An 18,097-nucleotide genomic window follows, 5' to 3' on the forward strand; every position below is an offset into this window, starting at 1 on the left:
ACTTACTCGTGTTATAGTTATATTACATTATAATCAGTTACAGGCATGGTCTAATATGTGTTAATTTATGTCTTTATTTTTTATGTGACATTTCACAACAATAACAAGGCTGCAGATTGGGACAATCAAGGCTAAACTGTTTGCACCTCTGGGCTATGAGACATTTGCCACCCCAGAATTCCGATTGCCATGAGGCTTTCAGCTTTCATCCTAAGTTGCCAGACTATGAAGACATTATGGAATTACCTCACTCTGCCATCTGAAGGATACACGTCATTTGGTATTAGGTTAAGACCAGTAATAAGACATAGATATAACAACCTGAATGAATAACAATATTATATTCCATCTACACTACAAACATATTAAACTGCCTAATCACCAGTTTGTTTGTACAGTGTACTACATTCTTATATATCTGGTGTCTCTCTCAAAAAGTACTATAACGCTGAAATTAATAATGTTAATATCTGCCACTTTCTTCTCATACCTGGTTTACCGGCTGGCATGGATCTCATTGTGACACACTGAACACTTTACTAGGATTACATGAATTTTGCGGCCAGTGTTCAATTGCATTAGTAATTTCCTAGCAAAAATCTGTCATTCTTTGCAAAGAATTCAACACATCTTAACAGTATGTTAACATTAGCCTTAATCAATCTGCATTGAGACATAAGCTTAGAAAGCCTTAGATGTCTATCACTTTGATAGAATTCTGATGGCTTGCATCCCAGCCCCACATCACACACACCTACATATGCGGAGGTCCTCACCAGAAACATACCTAAACACCAGAGACCTCCCAAACACAAAGACAAGCATGCTACACATAATACTTCCTCTGCAGAACACAATACACACAATAGCTCATGCACCAATGTCTCACCTGTCAAACCGTTAAGGCAGAGCACAAAACCAAACATATTAATTAATTTATTTTACTTTAAATTTGTTTACCAGGATAGTCCGACTGGATACATGTCCATTTTCAGCAGAGGCCCAGGGAGAAAAGCTCCAGTAGAAAAATTACATAGATAATTCAAGAAGTTAGATAAAATTACATAGATTACACAAGAAGTTAGATAACATTAGAAAATATAAGACAAGGTGTTTTGTACAATGGTTTAGTAATGTTCCCAAATATGGACTCACAATTCTCATGGTCAGACACAATTAAAAGCAAGAGACATCAGACTGGAAGCAGAGCTTGGTTAAGTAATTACATATTATGATATTTACAGGTTATACTTTCAGTTTATAACTTAATCAGGGTTGGTACATGGGCAAAGCCAGTTCACTTTGAAATACTGTTTGAGTTTTTTTTTGAAGAGACTTATGGAGGATTGTAGGGTTATATAGTTTGGCAATGAATTCCAGGTTTTGCGAACAAAGTTGTCAAACAGGGATTCACCAGCAGAATTATTAGCTTTGTGGGTTTGGACCAGTAGTTTGTTGGCTGATTGTAGGAATCTCAAGTTGCTATATGGCTTAATAATATTTATAAGTGAGGGGGTACCATCAGGGTGGTATAGAATTGTGTGCGCTATTATGAGTTGATTGAATTGAATTAAGCTGGGCAGTTTTAGCCACTCTAGTTGTTTCAGGTTCTGGCAGTGATGAGTTCTATAGGTGGAGCCAGTGGCAAATCTGGCAATATGGTTGTAGCTATGGGAGAGTTTACTTAATTCCAATTTGTTGAGGTTTGAGAGTACAGGCGAGGCATATATAAGAGTCGAGAGTAGGTGTGACCGGGCAATAGCAGTTCTAGCCAGTAGTGTTAAAAATGGCTTGTTTCTATACAGTGATCCAGGCTTCTTATTGATGACCTGTATGGTTTTGTTGACCTGTAGGTCAAATTTAAGATTATTATCTATGATAACCCCTAGAAGCTTGGTGGGGGTATCTGGGGAGATAGTGGTACCATTATTAGATGTGACAGAGAATGAAATGTGGAGGATCAACTAGTGGGGTGAAGAGTAGAAGTTTAGTTTTATTGTGGTTCAGCAGTAGGCATTGGTTGGTGAGCCAGTTTTCAATAGTATTAAATGTATTTTGGGTTAAGATTTGCAATTCGGATGGGGAGGTGGCTGAGCAGATCAGAGTGGAATCATCTGCATATTGAAACCCAGTAGCTTTAGGGATAGCAGTGTGAAGGTTGTTTATGAAAACAGAGAAAAGTAGTGGACCTAGTATGGAGCCTTGAGGGACAGTGAGTGTGAGAGCTAGCTGGCTGGACACTTTGCAGTGCCATAATACTGCCTGTTGTCTACCAGTCAGGTAGGACTGGAACCAGTGGATTGCGTGATTATTGAGGGAAATAGATTTTAGAGAAAGAATGAGAAGTTCATGGTTGACCATGTCAAAGGCTTTTGATAGGTCAAGAAAGAGGGCAGAGGATAGCCTATTGTCATTTCTGTTTTGGTTTATGGCATTAGTAAAGGAAGGGAGGGCTGAGGTGGTGCTGTGGTATGGCCTGAAACCATACTGGGAGTTGGATAGTAAGTTATTCTGTGTAAGGTATTGCATTAGTTGCTTGTGTACACATTTCTCCATTATTTTGGCTAGTGGGGAAAGAATGTCAATGGGTCTATAGTTGGACAGTTCCATAGAACTTCCTCCTTTATGGAGTGGGATGACGTGGGATATTTTCCAGAGGGAGGGGATAGTGCTTTTGGATAAGGTTCTATTGATCAGGATAGATATGGGATATGCAATGGGCTCTGCAGCTATTTGTAGGTACTCTGCAGGGAGGAGGTCCGCAGAGAGGGTGGTAGGTTTCAGTTTTTTTTATAAGTGTTTTAATAAAACTAGTGGATATGGGTTGGAAGGTAAATTGGGGGGTAATTAGTGGGTAGATTATGAGTGGGGTTTAAGTTTGTGGGGGTTAGTTGATTTGCTAGGGATTGGATTGTTTCAGTGAAAATGTTATTATAAGCACCAGCTATGGTCTCTGGGGAACTATGGGTATAGTTAGCCAGGGTTGGGGTGGTAGAATGACCTGGATGAAGAAGTTGTTTTAAGTCTGCCCAGAACTTTTGAGGGGTGTTTTGGTGTTTTTGTAGGAGATTCTGGTAGAAGCTGTTTTTATCTAGTAGAATAGATTTTTTGGTTTAATTCCTGAGTTGACGATATTTTAAATAGTCGAGTCGGGCTTTGGTTGATCTCCAGCTGGCCCAGGCTTTGTTTCTAGTTTTGATTTTTGATTTGGTAACTTTTGTGAGCCATGGTACTGTGTTATGATTATATTTCATTGTATGTGCTGGAGCATGGGAGTTGAGGATACTTAGGAATTTAGTGTTAAAGTGAGCTATAGCCTCTTCTACTGGTAGAGTTTTTTAGATTTGACCAGCCAACTGCTTTTAGTTCATTCAGGAAAATAACAGTGTTAAAGTTTTTCCTGTTTTGAAGTGTTTTATATTTGGTCTGGTGGGGGTTTCCTGCCTTATGTTTTTTGATATAGGTTAGTAGATGGTCACTAAGGTCATCAGGGAGAGTGTCAGCTGTGTACATTTGGGGGTGGTTATTGACTAGGATCCAGTCTAGGATACTTTCCCTGTTGGTAGGTTTTTAAATCATAAGTGATTCCATCATGAGACACACAGATGTCCCTCTCACCGGCCTGGATAAGGAAAAGGCTGCAGTCAACTCTTTGTCAGGTGCCAGGATCCACCATATCATACATGCACTCAAGTCTCTCAACAACAGGTACTGTTATGACTCTGTCACAGTTCATGTTGGGGTGAACAACTTGAGATGCACCTCTGTGGACTATATGAAGGGAAACATGACTGAGCTCTTGGACTATGTGTCTCTGGCAGGTATGTCCCTAGCCTTAAGCAGCATTTTACCTTCACCTAGGATGATGCCTCAATACAAATAGAAAATGATTGACTTCAATAATTGGCTTAGTCTCTGGTGTCATTCTAAGGGTATCCAGTATCTATCAGCCAGGGATAATATGATCGAAAGTCCCCAATGCTTTGCCAGAGATGGTCTTCATCTGTCACCCCTGGGATTTCAGCTACTGGCTAATGCCCTTGCCACCTCCATAGTGCCTTTTTAGGCAGCATCTCAAGGACAAAATTCTCAACGTAAAAACTCTGTCTAAAACCATCCTCAAGGCCATGCTGCTAAATGCTAAGAGTCTTAACATGAAACTGCACTCACTGGAAGCAGTCCTCACCTTGGAAGATGCAGACATTTGTGCAGTCACGGAGACCTGGTTCAAGGCTGTGAAAAGCACTCCAGCCATACTGGGTTACACCTTCTTCCACACATTCAGACCACAAACTGAAGGCTTGAAAACTAAAGGAGGCAGTGTATCAATATTCATTAAAGATAAATAAACCTCCAAATTGGTTAAATGGTATGATTCTTTGGAGATATTTCAGGTGCAATTAACTGTTGGTAGAACACCCATTCAAGTCATTGCTGGCTGCAGGACCCCCTCCATGAATCATGATACTCACTCTGCCTATTTGGATCTTCTTGAGGCTATCAGGATATATCCAAATACCATGGTTTTGGTCAACTTTATAACTACCCATACATTGACTGGGTAAATTACGTGTGTTCAGACACACTTGCCCAAAGGTTCCTTGACTTTGTTAACTTCAGTGCCCTGGACCAGCTGGTTGACAGCTCCACAAGGGGTGCCAACATGCTGGATCTGGTGCTTACCAATATGGGGGACTATTGTAGCACCCACACTGTGAGTTCTTCCCTGGTGATATCTGACCACAAATTAGTCTCAGTCGAAGTAACCATCACACCTGACCCTCCACCCAGCAGCAACTAAACTAAAAATCTTCTCCAAAGCAGATTATAACCTCTTATGGGATGGTATAAATAGCTTCACTGCACCTCCCCCCTCAGATGGAACTGGCAACTATGCTGAGTTCTACACCATTGCTTTATACAAACACCTGCATAACTTCATTGATTCAACAATACCTGGTAGAACCAAAACAAGCTCCACAAGGAAGAGCAAAACTGCCTAGTGGACACCTGCCATTAACAGGCTTTACAATAAGAGGAAGAAATTGCTGTCTAATAGTAAGAGGGAATGAGCCCTAAACTGGAAACATTCCCTCCTCAACTTAAACAAGCAAATAAGACTTCTTTTGAAGTCCTCCAAAGCAAACTATGAAACCAAATTTGCTTCCTCAACTAAGGACAACAATAAGGTATTCTTTAGTTACATCTGTAACTTAAAAGGAAAGGCCCAGATTTGTGCCTAACTGGTAGTTAATGTTACCACTTATACTGAGCCTGTTGACGTAGCTAACCTGTTAGCTGACAGGTTCAGTGAAAACTTCACTCCCTTATCCCAACCACAGGTACCCCATGACATCCCTACAACCTGTCCCTTACCTTGTATCTCTAAAGAGTATGTTGTAAACACCATCTCTAAGGCCAAAAACACAGCATCTATGGGAACTAATAACATCCCAAGCTGTGTCCTGCATGGGCTCCAACAAGAATTAGCAACATCATTGGGTAGTCTTTTCAATCATAGTCTAAGCACTGGATTCATCCCAGCTGAATGGAAAATAGCCTCCGTTATGCCCTTGCACAAAAGTGGTGTTTCCACTGACCCAAGGAACTATAGACCTATTAGCCTGACTAGCCTTATCTACAAGGCCATGGAGCGAATCATCATGGACCTTATCAACAATTATATAGGTAAGCTCCAAACACTTGACCCTACTCATTTTGAATTTGTCAAAGGGAGATCATGCCCGTTAAACCTGGTGGACTTCTTCAAGACAGTCAGTAAGGCCCTGGATGAGGGCAGATCTGTGCATACAGCCTACCTAGACTTAGGCAAAGCTTTTGACACTATCCCCCACTCAGGCATCATTGACAAACTAACCAAGCTAGGTATCAACCCTTATATTATAAAATGGGTCGCTAAATGGCTCACCGATATAACCCATATAGTCAAAATAGGGGAATCTACCTCCAGCAGCAGACCTGTAACTAGTAGTATTCCACAGGGTTCAGTTCTGGGACCTTTACTGTTTGCAATCTATTTCTGCAAAGTACAAGCAAAAACTAAAGGTCTGTGGCTGGCAAAGTTTGTGGATGACTGCAAACTGGGAGCAGTCATAGAATCCCCAAATGATGTCAAAATTCTACATAAGGGACTTACACAAACAAATGATTGGTGCCAAAGTCATGCCCTTAAACTCAATGCAAAACAATGTATTATCATCCCTTTCAGTAAGAGTGATGTTACTGCTAACTACCACATTAATAGCAACACCCTAAGTATGCACTCAGTAGTGAGAGACCTGGGCATACAGGTTGACAGCAACCTTACCTTTGAGTACCATATCTCCACAGTGGTAAGAAGGGCATTCTATATTGCTCTTCTCAAAAGTAAGAGGATTTCCTCCATAAAAAAAGAAATTATAACTTGCCTGTACTCTTCCCTCATCAGGCCATTAATTGAGTACAACGCCACTTTTGGTATGTACCTTTCCAAGCACCTACAGCAATTGGAGAGACAACAAAGGTTCATCACAAGGAAAATAAAGGTCTTCAGCATCTGTCCTATGTGGATCATCTGAAATCCATGTCACTTTATTCTGTTTCCTACAGACTTCTCAGAGACGAACTCTGCCTTGCATATAAGGCAATCTCTGACCCTACTTTATTGGAAATGCTGCATATCTGCAAGTCAAATGGTACATGGGATACTCACTCTAAAGACCTTAACCAGGTATGTGACATTAATAGAACTTGCTGGAGGGAGAGATTTGTCTCCTAGAGGCTACCACACCTTTGGAACAGATTCCCACTTTATGTCAAACAGAGCACCTCATTGGCCCTCTTCAACAGCAATCTGGAGATTCCACCTGTGTGTCTCTTGGATCAGCACCTGTTGCCCCTGTGTCCCTCAGGGGCAATAGCTGCTGATCCTGGAAATAATGATAGAACTTGGCTAGGCTTGTAAGGGTCCAAGGGCCGTTAGCCTAGTAACTTTCTATGATCCTATGCACTCAGGTACAGTGCTTCTACATGATAAGCATCATAATGATGCCCATCCCACTAACCTCAGTAGATTGACATGTATTACACGGTGCTGCCCCATACCTTTTGGAGAAGAAAGCACAGTTGCCATTTTATAACATTATCAAGAGACAATATCAAGTTTACCAGGTTCAGTTACAGATAACAGTCTTCCAAGTTACAGACAACCTAAAGAATTAAGCAGCATTCATGGCAATAGTTAGTGTAAACCATCATTCCAGAAAGAGAGTCAAAAATACCAAGGATTTGCTGAACAAACTATTAAGACTTCTAGTAGGGAAAACTCATACTATGAAGTGATTTTAAATGTGTAGCAAAGATTCAAGCAGCCATTAGATAGGAATATAAGCATAAGCAAGGTGTTTCCAAAAAATAGCCTTCAGCTTTACACCTGGAAGACCTTGGAGCCAAGGAGACATACTGTGCACTGATGCAATTGTTTAGTGCCCTCTATTCAGTCATACAGACTTCTCACTGATGAATGGCTACATTTCATATCTAATCACTTTTGTCTAATACAGCTAAGTCTAAACCAACTTCTAAATCAAATTGCCTTTTTGAACAAAGCTGAATTACCTTACTATTGCTGTCTTGTAAGTATATCAAACTCCCTACATTATAAAGGCTTCCAGCAACCTTTGCCAAATTAAAAGAACTGCAACCAGAACTGAATGGTAAGTTTGGGATTAAATCAGTTTTCAGAGTTATGTGCACTACTCACCCATGAAATATTGGGATGTATTTATTATTGTTTTAAATTCTAGAGTCAAAGCTGAGGCACTTAGCAAATTCTCAGACAGGACAAATAAGTAAGCATGTTCAAGACTGACTCCAGTTAATGTACTGTAAAGTGTAGGGGCAATTTGATTTCTAAGGTTTTCACCAGATAAGTAAAAATCAAGCTCAGAACCTTGTTTATTTTAAGATTCCATTAACCTTAGAAAGGATAAAATGTAAATAGAAAAACTGTCAGCACAGTTCACAGACACTGTTGAAAATGGAAGAAAAAGAAAGAAAGAAACACATGTATGGCTACATATACACTCAGCTTTTATTCAACAGGTCTCAAGTGAAGAGAGGACAGCACTTACTGGTTGAATAAATGTTGAGTGTATACTTGTGTGGTCCTAAATCTTTTTTTTTAAAGATTAATGTTGTTATTCATAGTCATTGGGTGAATGCATTACAGGTATCCATACTGTCTGCAAATGAGCATAACTAGGCCGCACTTCATAGACGCCATTTATGTTAACGCATGATGGCTGCAAATAAGTATAAGCAAATGAACTCATAATGGGATGTAAATAAGAATTTATGCAAAATAGTATATGCTATAAAGCGTTTTTTTCATCCACTTGTGATTTGTCAAATTTCTAAACTATCTGCAGATTTGTTGTAAACAGTGGAGCTGCCACTATTCTGTCTACTTTGCCATCCACATAGATGCTGCTGACCATGTAAAATGATTTCAGTTGTCCTTTCTCTGCTCTGATCCCTTGTTCTGTACCATTACTGTGCAATACCGCAGTCATACATAAAAAAAAAAAAAAAAAAAAAACATCAGTCAAACAACACCACAATAAAGCCATGCCTGCCATCCTCAGAAAACTGTTATATGACTCAACCCCATAATGATATACACATGCAAAGTACAGCCTTGTAAAGTTGTGCTGAACTAATGTTTGCACTAACATGAAAACATTCACAATAGCACAGAAAGAATTTGTTAACAAATCTGTACTTTCCTTAGCACCTACGACTTTCTTGTAATCATAATAGTGTCAATTCTCATTCATCAGTTACACAGAAATCTCCCAGTGAAGACACATGTTGACCCAACAAAACATCCTTGCCACATCAGTACTTTTGAATTAAATCACTGAATTTCTACTATGTACACGCACTAAAAGAAAACCAAAGTAAATTATTTCCCACTGATCAGTAATCAATTCCACTAATACTGGAATAATTTCCCATTTACAAATGACAACTTGCAGTAGTCACCAAACTATTGTAATATGTCCATTGTATGGCTAAATAAAGTGAACTAAATAATCATATATCATTTTCAACTACTTGAAATTAATTTAAAATATTCAGTCATTTTTTCTTACTTTAAAATGTCTGTAGTTTCCGTAACTAATTTTCCACCTAACTCAAGTAATCCCAAATGTTAAGCTTACTCATGTAAGTTCTGCATCCTTTATTACGCATTTTGTATGTAAATGAAGCCGTTTTACTTCTATCTCCCTGAATTGCAGTAATATGCCAATGTGCATGGCACCTTATACATGTAATTGTCTTCCAAACTTCTCTTCATGTAAAGCGTATTTTCAAGTAGTTATGCTTTTGCCTTAAGCAGGCATGTTTCTCAACATGCCTGCGCATTTACATAGTCAGTATGAAAAACATCCGCTGACTATATCGGCATATTGACAAAGCGCAGCTCTTTGCTGATTACTGCTATGCTCAACTGGAAACCCAGAACTATGAATACGAACCAAAGTGTATTTTAATTCAGTGACTACAGCTGCACATAGAAAACTATGTAGAAGATTAAAACTGCAGGCTTCTTCACAATAAATTCTGGATATATATAAAGCCATAACATATAACCTGATTACAAAATTAAAGAACATAGTACTACATTTTCCACTTTTTCTACTACTTTATCCTCAGACAAGGAAGCACAAGTTTTCAAAATTTCCATTGTTAGTATTCTACAAGGTAATGTACCATTTCAACTTACCGATGCACAGAATAAAGCCTTACTTCAGACACAAACAACCTTATACCAATATTAGCGATCTGCAAAACTACGAAATGCCCAAGCTCAGATGGTTTCCATTTTAAAGTCTATTAGCAGTTTCTGCAGATTTATACTTAATGCATATAATGCCAATCTTTCTAGGGCATATATTCCATAGTAAGAAGGAGCGTACTCCAAATGTATTTCTCTGCACATAAAAAATGTAAGAAAAATAGAATGAAATACAATAAAATTATATGAAAAATACAAGTGCACAAAAAGCAAAATAAGAAAAAAGAATAAAAAGTACAATAACATATAATTAAATTAAAAGGGAAACAGATTACACAATTAACTTTTAAGATCTAAATCACCTATTCAAATAAAATAAAATTTTGATCTGGAGCAGTAAAATGCAATAAAGTACAATAATTTAAGAGCCTTAAAGAATTATAATAGAACAAAGGGCAGACTATCTAGCGATAGTGAAAGAGTGTTGTTATAATGAGGAATTATCTGTTTCAAATAATAATGAAAAAAATAAAATAGATCAAGAGGAAATATGCAAATATATTTTTGTGGAATATCACAACCCTCCCATCCCATATTCAGCAGTTTGTCATGGAGATTGAAAGCAACTGGTCTCATGGAAACAATACCACAAACTGCCAATAATATCAGGAAATGTCCAATAGTATTAGAAGCACATAAATAAAACTAGCAGGACCTAAAGAAAATAAGCATATAAGTGTGTATGTTGGCAGATGTCACCATCGACTTGGATCTGTAAATAGAGTACTTATAAAGGCACTCCATCAAAATATGTCTATTAATGTACAGCAGCATTCAGAGAAAATGAGCAAATCAGCACAGTTAATAACTGATCACAATATTTATTTACCTAGGGAGTACAAATGGGTCCGGTGGTTTCATTTTCAGTGAAGGTCCAGGGAGAATAGCTCCAAGGTATGTTTAAGTAAAGTCGTCATAAAATTCATATCAAATCATATAAGATGCAGTCACCATTCCTATACAATTTAAAAAAATAGTCAAGATGACATTATAGCTAGTCTGTCTTAATATATTAGTTTACAAGTCTGAAGTAGCAGTTTTTGTATAAAAGTATAGTGCAGAAAAGGAGTAAAAATGTTTAGGTGACAAAAATTGGTAAAAAAAAACAAAAAGTAAGAGAAAAAAAGAAAAAAAATACAAGAAACTGAAAACTTCAATATATACTGCAAACGAAAAGAGGAAGTTGGATGGCTTAGCAATACATCATCAAGAACAGAAAATACAGTTAAAATGCAGGGACTACTATAGATTGTTAATTGGAAGAAGGGCAGCATGTTAGTGAGATAGAAAAGAAGATTAGGAAAAGGGGAAGAGAAAAATGAGAAGGAATCACATTTACCTAACCAGGTTTAGGAGCAGCTCCATGTTGTACTAAGGAATTCTTTGAATGCCTGTTTGAATGCAGGAAGGTTAGGGTTTCATCTAATATAGATAGGAAGGTTGTCCCAAGCTTTAACAATGGAGTAGGAATAAAAGCTTTTTCCAGCAGATTTGTTAGGTTGATGCAGTAGGAGAAATTGTTTATCTTTAGATCATAATCATTCTGTGGGAGTATATGTGTGAAGAAGTGAGGCTAGACCCAGGGAGGCAGTGGGTTTACAGATAATGATATGGGCAGTTGTTATTTTTAATTAGTTAAGGAGTTGTGGTAGTTCGAACGATTTAAGAAACTGAAAGGGAATACATTGATGGGTATGATGTGTGGAACTATTTGGAAATTTAGCTATTTTGTTGTGGAAAGATTTGAGTTTTGTTTGAAGTGAGCTTTGTGGGATGATGAGAATTGGAGCTCCATACAGGAGTTAGGGTAAGAGATAAGTACTGGCTGGAGTAGAGGTTTGGAAAAAAATTAGTGCAAAGCACTAGTTTCTATGAAATCCCCTCCTACATTTTAAATAATTCTTCACAATTTATTCTTTGAATCAAAGACTGATATCAAGATATGGCCTTTCATTTCATATGTACTATCTATAACTTGTTCAAAACATTACTCCACTAGTCTCCTTTTTTGTTTGTTTGCTTTAACTATAAAACCCCAAATGCAAATGATTAGAAATTCTATTTCTCTAAAGAGATTTATTCATTTTTATGGGGAGCATGACAGAAACTATTGTTTGCTGATGGAATATTAGTCTCCCGTGCACAGTACCACAAAATAACTATTAAATATTTTAAGAATTCTCAGACTTCAGTTCTGAAAGTCAGTGCTGATCTCATAAAAAAGTAAAAATAGGAATGTTTAAAACGTACCTTGTCTAGGCATTTATGGCTATATTTCCCCTTCTTAGGTAAAGTCCTTAGACTATATAGTGAGTCATGGAAGACTTAGCTTTGCATGCTGACTGACTCTCTTTCCATCACTTAAGGTCATTAGAGATGAACATACTCCTTAATCTGGTACAGTGATCATGTTTCTCGATTATTAAGTAAGAAATGCACAGGATAAAACCTAGTGTGTCTTTATGTGTGTTGGTAGCAGTGGAGGGGGGATAGGATACTTTGTATACCCCAGAAAAGGATATGATTTCCAATTACTTAATGAAGGCTGATTCAAAACTTTTTTTTTTGTTTTCTTTAAACCAGCAGTATTACACAGCAATTCTGTGTTCACCTAAGTCCATCAAGCTATTAATAATCAAATATTCTAACTAGGGAGTACATTCGCATACTTATATCATCTGTACAGTATTTAGCATTACTTTAAATACTGTGCACATTACAACACCTCATCATATCCTCCATCAAACATTAAACTTTAGTAATCTACATTAGTGAATTGTTATTGTACCCCTATAAATCTAGAATAGGCCTCCAGCTTCACATTAGAAAAGTTTCTGAAGGAACTTTAAAAATTTCTCATCTAAAACTATATACACAGGGAGATATAACACATCCTGTCATTTTTGGTTGAATGCAACATACAAAGCATTTTAAAAATCCTCATATCCCACATTATTGGCACTTTTAGACTGATTTGAGCCATGCTCTATAGATAAGCTTAATGACCTCATTCCTAAAGTGACTCCTCACAAAACTAATAATCTACATATTATTCATTATTTATTTATTTTAGTTTACATTTGTTTACCAGGAAGGTCCGACTGGATATATGTCCATTTTCAGTGGAGGCCCGGGGAGAAAGCTCCAAGTTAGCAGAGTACAATTACATTAGGAATAATAAAGACATTTAGAAATAAGTATAATTTGCTGTCTTCAATAGGGTTACAAACATAGATAAAACATTGCTGACAAAATCAGATAAAGCAGCTTAAGTTTCAGACATTAATGCATGCACTTAAGGGATTAGTCACTTAAAGAGTTCATACACTTTTTTGGAGTCTATGATTGAGATGATTAAGCAGAGTTTCCAAGATCAGCATGTGGTAGTTAGTAGTCAGGGTTTGAGCAGGGACATTGTCAGTGCAATTGGAAGTGTAGTTTGAGGCTTTTTTATGAGACATATATTAATACTATACTGTATTACCATATTTAAAGACATTGTCTAGTCATATATTCCTAGAAATCCAACACTCAATGTACATGTATTAAAGTCATATTAGTATATTTTAAGGCATTTATTAGACGAGTATTTAAATTGTTATCCTTTTGGAACACAAAGATTTTTATTTTGGGTTTTATTTTTTGGCCAGTTACACATTGTCATCATATGCAGATGCGATGGACCAAATGTGTTTATAAAACAGGACATCATTATGTCTGGACCTGACCTACCAGCCATAGTGTTTCACTGTTCCATCTGACTAATGCTAGTTATGAGTAAAAGTACAGTATTTCCTTGCTCTCTAGTTGTGGGGGCAGTGCCTCTACACCCCTGATCTTTGCATGCACTATCTCTTAAGATCTCAACAACTCAAAAAGAAAGGGAAATATACCTGCTACCTGTTTTCTGCATTAGTACAACCTCAGAGGTAGTCTATAGAGTTCATGGGTGTGGAAGGCACTGTCCCTCTCATTTAGTGGTGTGGCCCTCCATAAAAATACAATTAAGTTTGGATTTCATTTAACGTAATATGCCCCGATGGCCTACTTGACAGTGGTAAAATTGTTCGAGGTAGACCATGCACAATATATTAGACTTCGCTATATCAATGTATACCCTTATAATAACACAAGAACATATTACTAAACTATCAAATCTTATGTCATGGTGATATTACTTTCTATTGTATTATATTATGTGTCCTCTGTACATTTCATTTAATGTTAAAAAAAGAACAGATTACGTCAGTTGAAGCACTGTGTGCATGTATGTATGTATGTGTGATCGCGTGTGTGTGAATCCAGAATTTATGGTATCAGCAGCTGTGCAGATATTAACAATGGCAAGTTCTGCATTAAAAGCAGAACTACACTGATTTTGTAATTTATTCTTTTGGTAAATTCAAGAAAAGAAAACATTTTAATTAAGATTAGTAAAGGTAATTACAGTATTACTTGGTTTCTATTCAATTGCATCAATGCACTCGTGTTATTTTAATTGAGTCTGGAATTATTGTAACATTTAGAAAACATGTTCACAGCAGCTAGGTAATGTTGTGTTGTGTATTGCATACTACTGATGGCTCCTTCAGGGTTCATCCAGTGTAAAAATGTTAAGAACCACTGAATAACATTATAAACAGCTCAGATTATCCATTGTGTAATTAATATAAAAGCAGAAACATTATAATGTAGTTCCAAATGTATTGTGCTGTATGGAGAGCTCAGAAACATCCATAATATACATAACTGCAAATACTGGGACTCCAGCAATACTTAAGAGTTTTCCAACTTAACCTAAAAACTTTTCAGCCCCACAGAACACACAGTTTATTCTACTTTTCGAATACTTTCTCCTGGCATTTCCTACACAGATACATGTAGACACCAGACTATGGTGTCTGGGGTTTCCTCATTATCCTGGAGGTAAACTGAACAAACAGAGAGAACCTATGTGCATATAGTTTAAACAGTTCAAATCTTACAATCATTGTAGTCACAGGTACAGAATGTTTTAGCGATGCTGTGATCTGATCACATAATTTAATTTCATATTTTATATATCTGAAAATCTGCTATTGTTTAATGTTTCTGTTGGCTATTATGTGACAGTCTTTCAGTAAACTATTATGGATCTTGATAAATTCTGCTCATAAATGCATTATCAAAAGACAGAAGTTATCCATATCTCAATAAAAATCTACCCAAACAGCAGAGCCCTCCAAGGCAGAAACGCACTCGACCACCACCACAACACAACATTAATCACGAGACACATAACTCTCCTAAACAGTGTGCTACTCAACCAAAGTCCCAAGGCAAAACAGCATGCCCAACACACTAGTCATAGGTGACTTGATAGTGATGCATGCTGATGTCCCACTCACTAGGTTGAATAAGGAGAAAGTAACAGTCAGCTGCATGTCAGGTGCTAGGATCCACCACATAACGCATGCACTCAGGTCCCTCAACAACAGGTACAAATATGACTCTGTCATTTTACATGCTCATAGGTAGGTACTAGGCTATTGGCCCTAGGGCCTATACAAGCCTAGCCAAAAAGGTACCCTGGCTTTCACCACCCAAGAAAATTATTTTCCTGTGCCCCTGTCAAGCAAAACCACAGAAGTGATCCCCGGGGTGAAATTTCCTATCTCCCATCCATTCGTGAAGATTTTTCTTGAAGAGTGCTAATGAGGAGCTCTGTTTGACATAGATAAGTAATCTGTTCCAGAGTATGGGAAGTCTCTGGGACAGGACTCTATCCCTCCAACATGTTCTGTTTATTGTGGTGACAAGGTTTAGGTCCCTAGAGTGTGTAGCTCAGAGGGATTGGGATTTCTTTAAGTGGAGCATGTGTAACAGCTCTGGGTTTGACATAGCTTTGTATGTTAGGCAGAGATTGCCTCTGAGTAGGCGATATGCAATGGAGTAAAGCTGGAGTTTTTTGAGACGGTTCATGAAGGCATCTGTTTGAGGCCAGTAATCCTCTTTGTGAGGTATTTTTGCGGTCTTTCCAGTTGTTGTAGATGTCTTGTGAGGTACATACCAAAAGGGGCATTGTACTCTATAATGGGTCTAATGAGTGATGAGTAGAGGGGAACAATGACCTCTTTTTTTCAGAATGAGAAACCTTTTGTGATGAGGTGTGTCACATAGAAGGATTTCCTGACCACTGTGGCAATGTGATTATCAAAGGAGAGACTACTGTCCACCTGTGTCCCAAGGTCTCTTATCACACATTCAGTGTTAAGTAGACTACCACCTATGTGGTAGATGTCCTTCAAGGATGCATCTGCAGTCATCACATATGGGTTGTCCTGCCTCAGGCAGCCTTTCGGTCGGCCGGATTCCAAAGTCTGGGTCCGGTGTCGGCTGATGTCACCCTTTCCCTGACGTCAGAGTGCCTGGGGTATAAAAGAGTCAGCCGACGCCATCTTCCATAGTCTTTCTTGCCGCGTGGTGCCTGAAGCAGAAGCAGTTCGCAAGCGCCGGTCGGCCAGCTCCTGTAATTCAGCTACCGAAGACTTCAAAAAGCTAATAACCCCGTTGGGGACTCTTTCTTGCCTCAGCCGATGTCAGATAAAGTTAATAATTGTTTAACTTGTGGGAAACAAATACCTCATAAGGATTTCCACTCTTACTGCCTCCCCTGCCTAGGCCCAGACCACGAAGTCTTGGCCTGTTCAGCCTGTGCTTCCTTCAACCGACGCACTCTTAGACGTCGGGCGGAGTTTGCAGAGGAATATTTTGGGGCTAGTTTTTCATACAATATGCCATCGGAGACTCCGACTTCACATTTGATTAAGAAACGGAAGGACAAGGACCGACACACGTGGGCCACGGTTTTGGCTGAAACCACGGCCAGGCCTACCGCGAGTGTCTCGGTCTCGGCTGAAACCGAGTCCTTGGTACTTCCTACCACCGAAACCGCTCAGCCGACTACCTCGGTCCCGGAGGCCCCGGCTGAATCGGTTATTGAATTTCCTACAGAAACTGGTGTTCTGGAACCTTCCGACACCATACCTTTAGACAAAACTACACCAGCACGTGGTGCAGCCAGGCCTCCTGCATCCATGTCCATTAAGGCATTCTCTAGGGCTAAAGCTGCTAAACTATCCAAAGCTTTGCCTCCCAAGGTTATCCCTCAGGGACCCACTACAGGTTCACAGATTCTAAGCTTAGCAGAGGACCTTATCTCCTTAATTAGGGGCTCTCAACCTCATCCTGACAGGGGCTCTCAACCTCCTCCAGACAAAAGGCCCAGGGTTGAGCCCTCTGATCCCCACTCCTCAGATGAGGCCTCAGATGGTTCTACTCTCTTGGACCACCAGGAGGAGGCTTTTTCGGCCTACGAGGATTCTGATGCTGAGGAATCTATTCCTTCGGCCTCCCCTCCTGAAGAGTTTTCCTTTGGGGAGACACTCCACACTATGAGAGAGCATTTCCAGTGGCAGGGCCAGGAATTCTCTGATTCCAGGAAGAGATTAAGGACCTTCTTGCATTTGCCTCAGCATAGACCTTTGGCTATTCCTCCTGTTTTAAATGTCATTGATGATGTGTACTCTGAGTCTAGCACAACCCCTAATGCTCTTCCTCTGGCTCCTGTCAAACCTGATAGGTACTACAGGGTCCTGGACTCACATCTTTACCTTTACAAGGCCCACTCTGCTGATCCAGAAACTATTTCCCAGGGCCCTAAAGTTGCAGCTGCCACTATTAAAAATCCTCTCCCCTCTGAAAGGGAGTCTAGAGCTTTAGAGAGATGGGGTAAAAAAGTGTATACTTCTGCTACTCTTTCTATGAGGGCATTGAATTGTCAATTTCATATGATACAGTACCAAGAGTATTTGTTAGATGAATTGCATAAAAAACTGTCTTCACCTGAACCCCTAGATCGCAAATCACTTCAGGATCTGGTACATAACTCCCAACAGGTTAGCAACCATTTCTTGCAATGTGGTTATGATGCATTGGAAGCTTCATGTAGGTCAGCTATGACTGGCGCTTGATCATACATAGGCATGCTTGGCTGAAGGAACAATCTCTGCCAGACCATGTCAAAGCAAAGCTTCTGGATGCTCCACTGGAAAAGCAAAAGTTATTTGGCTCCATGGCTCAGGAGGTCCTAAAGAAAGTTGAAGAAAAGGCAAAATCTGTACAAACTGTCAAAGAATTTCTCCAAGTCCAACCACCAAGATTCAGCAGGAATTGGCCTTCCAAAAATTGGTCCTT

This window comes from Protopterus annectens, chromosome 1.part0, assembly GCF_019279795.1.
Source record: "Protopterus annectens isolate FY-2018-M chromosome 1.part0, PAN1.0, whole genome shotgun sequence".
Taxonomy (NCBI): Eukaryota; Metazoa; Chordata; order Ceratodontiformes; family Protopteridae; genus Protopterus; species Protopterus annectens.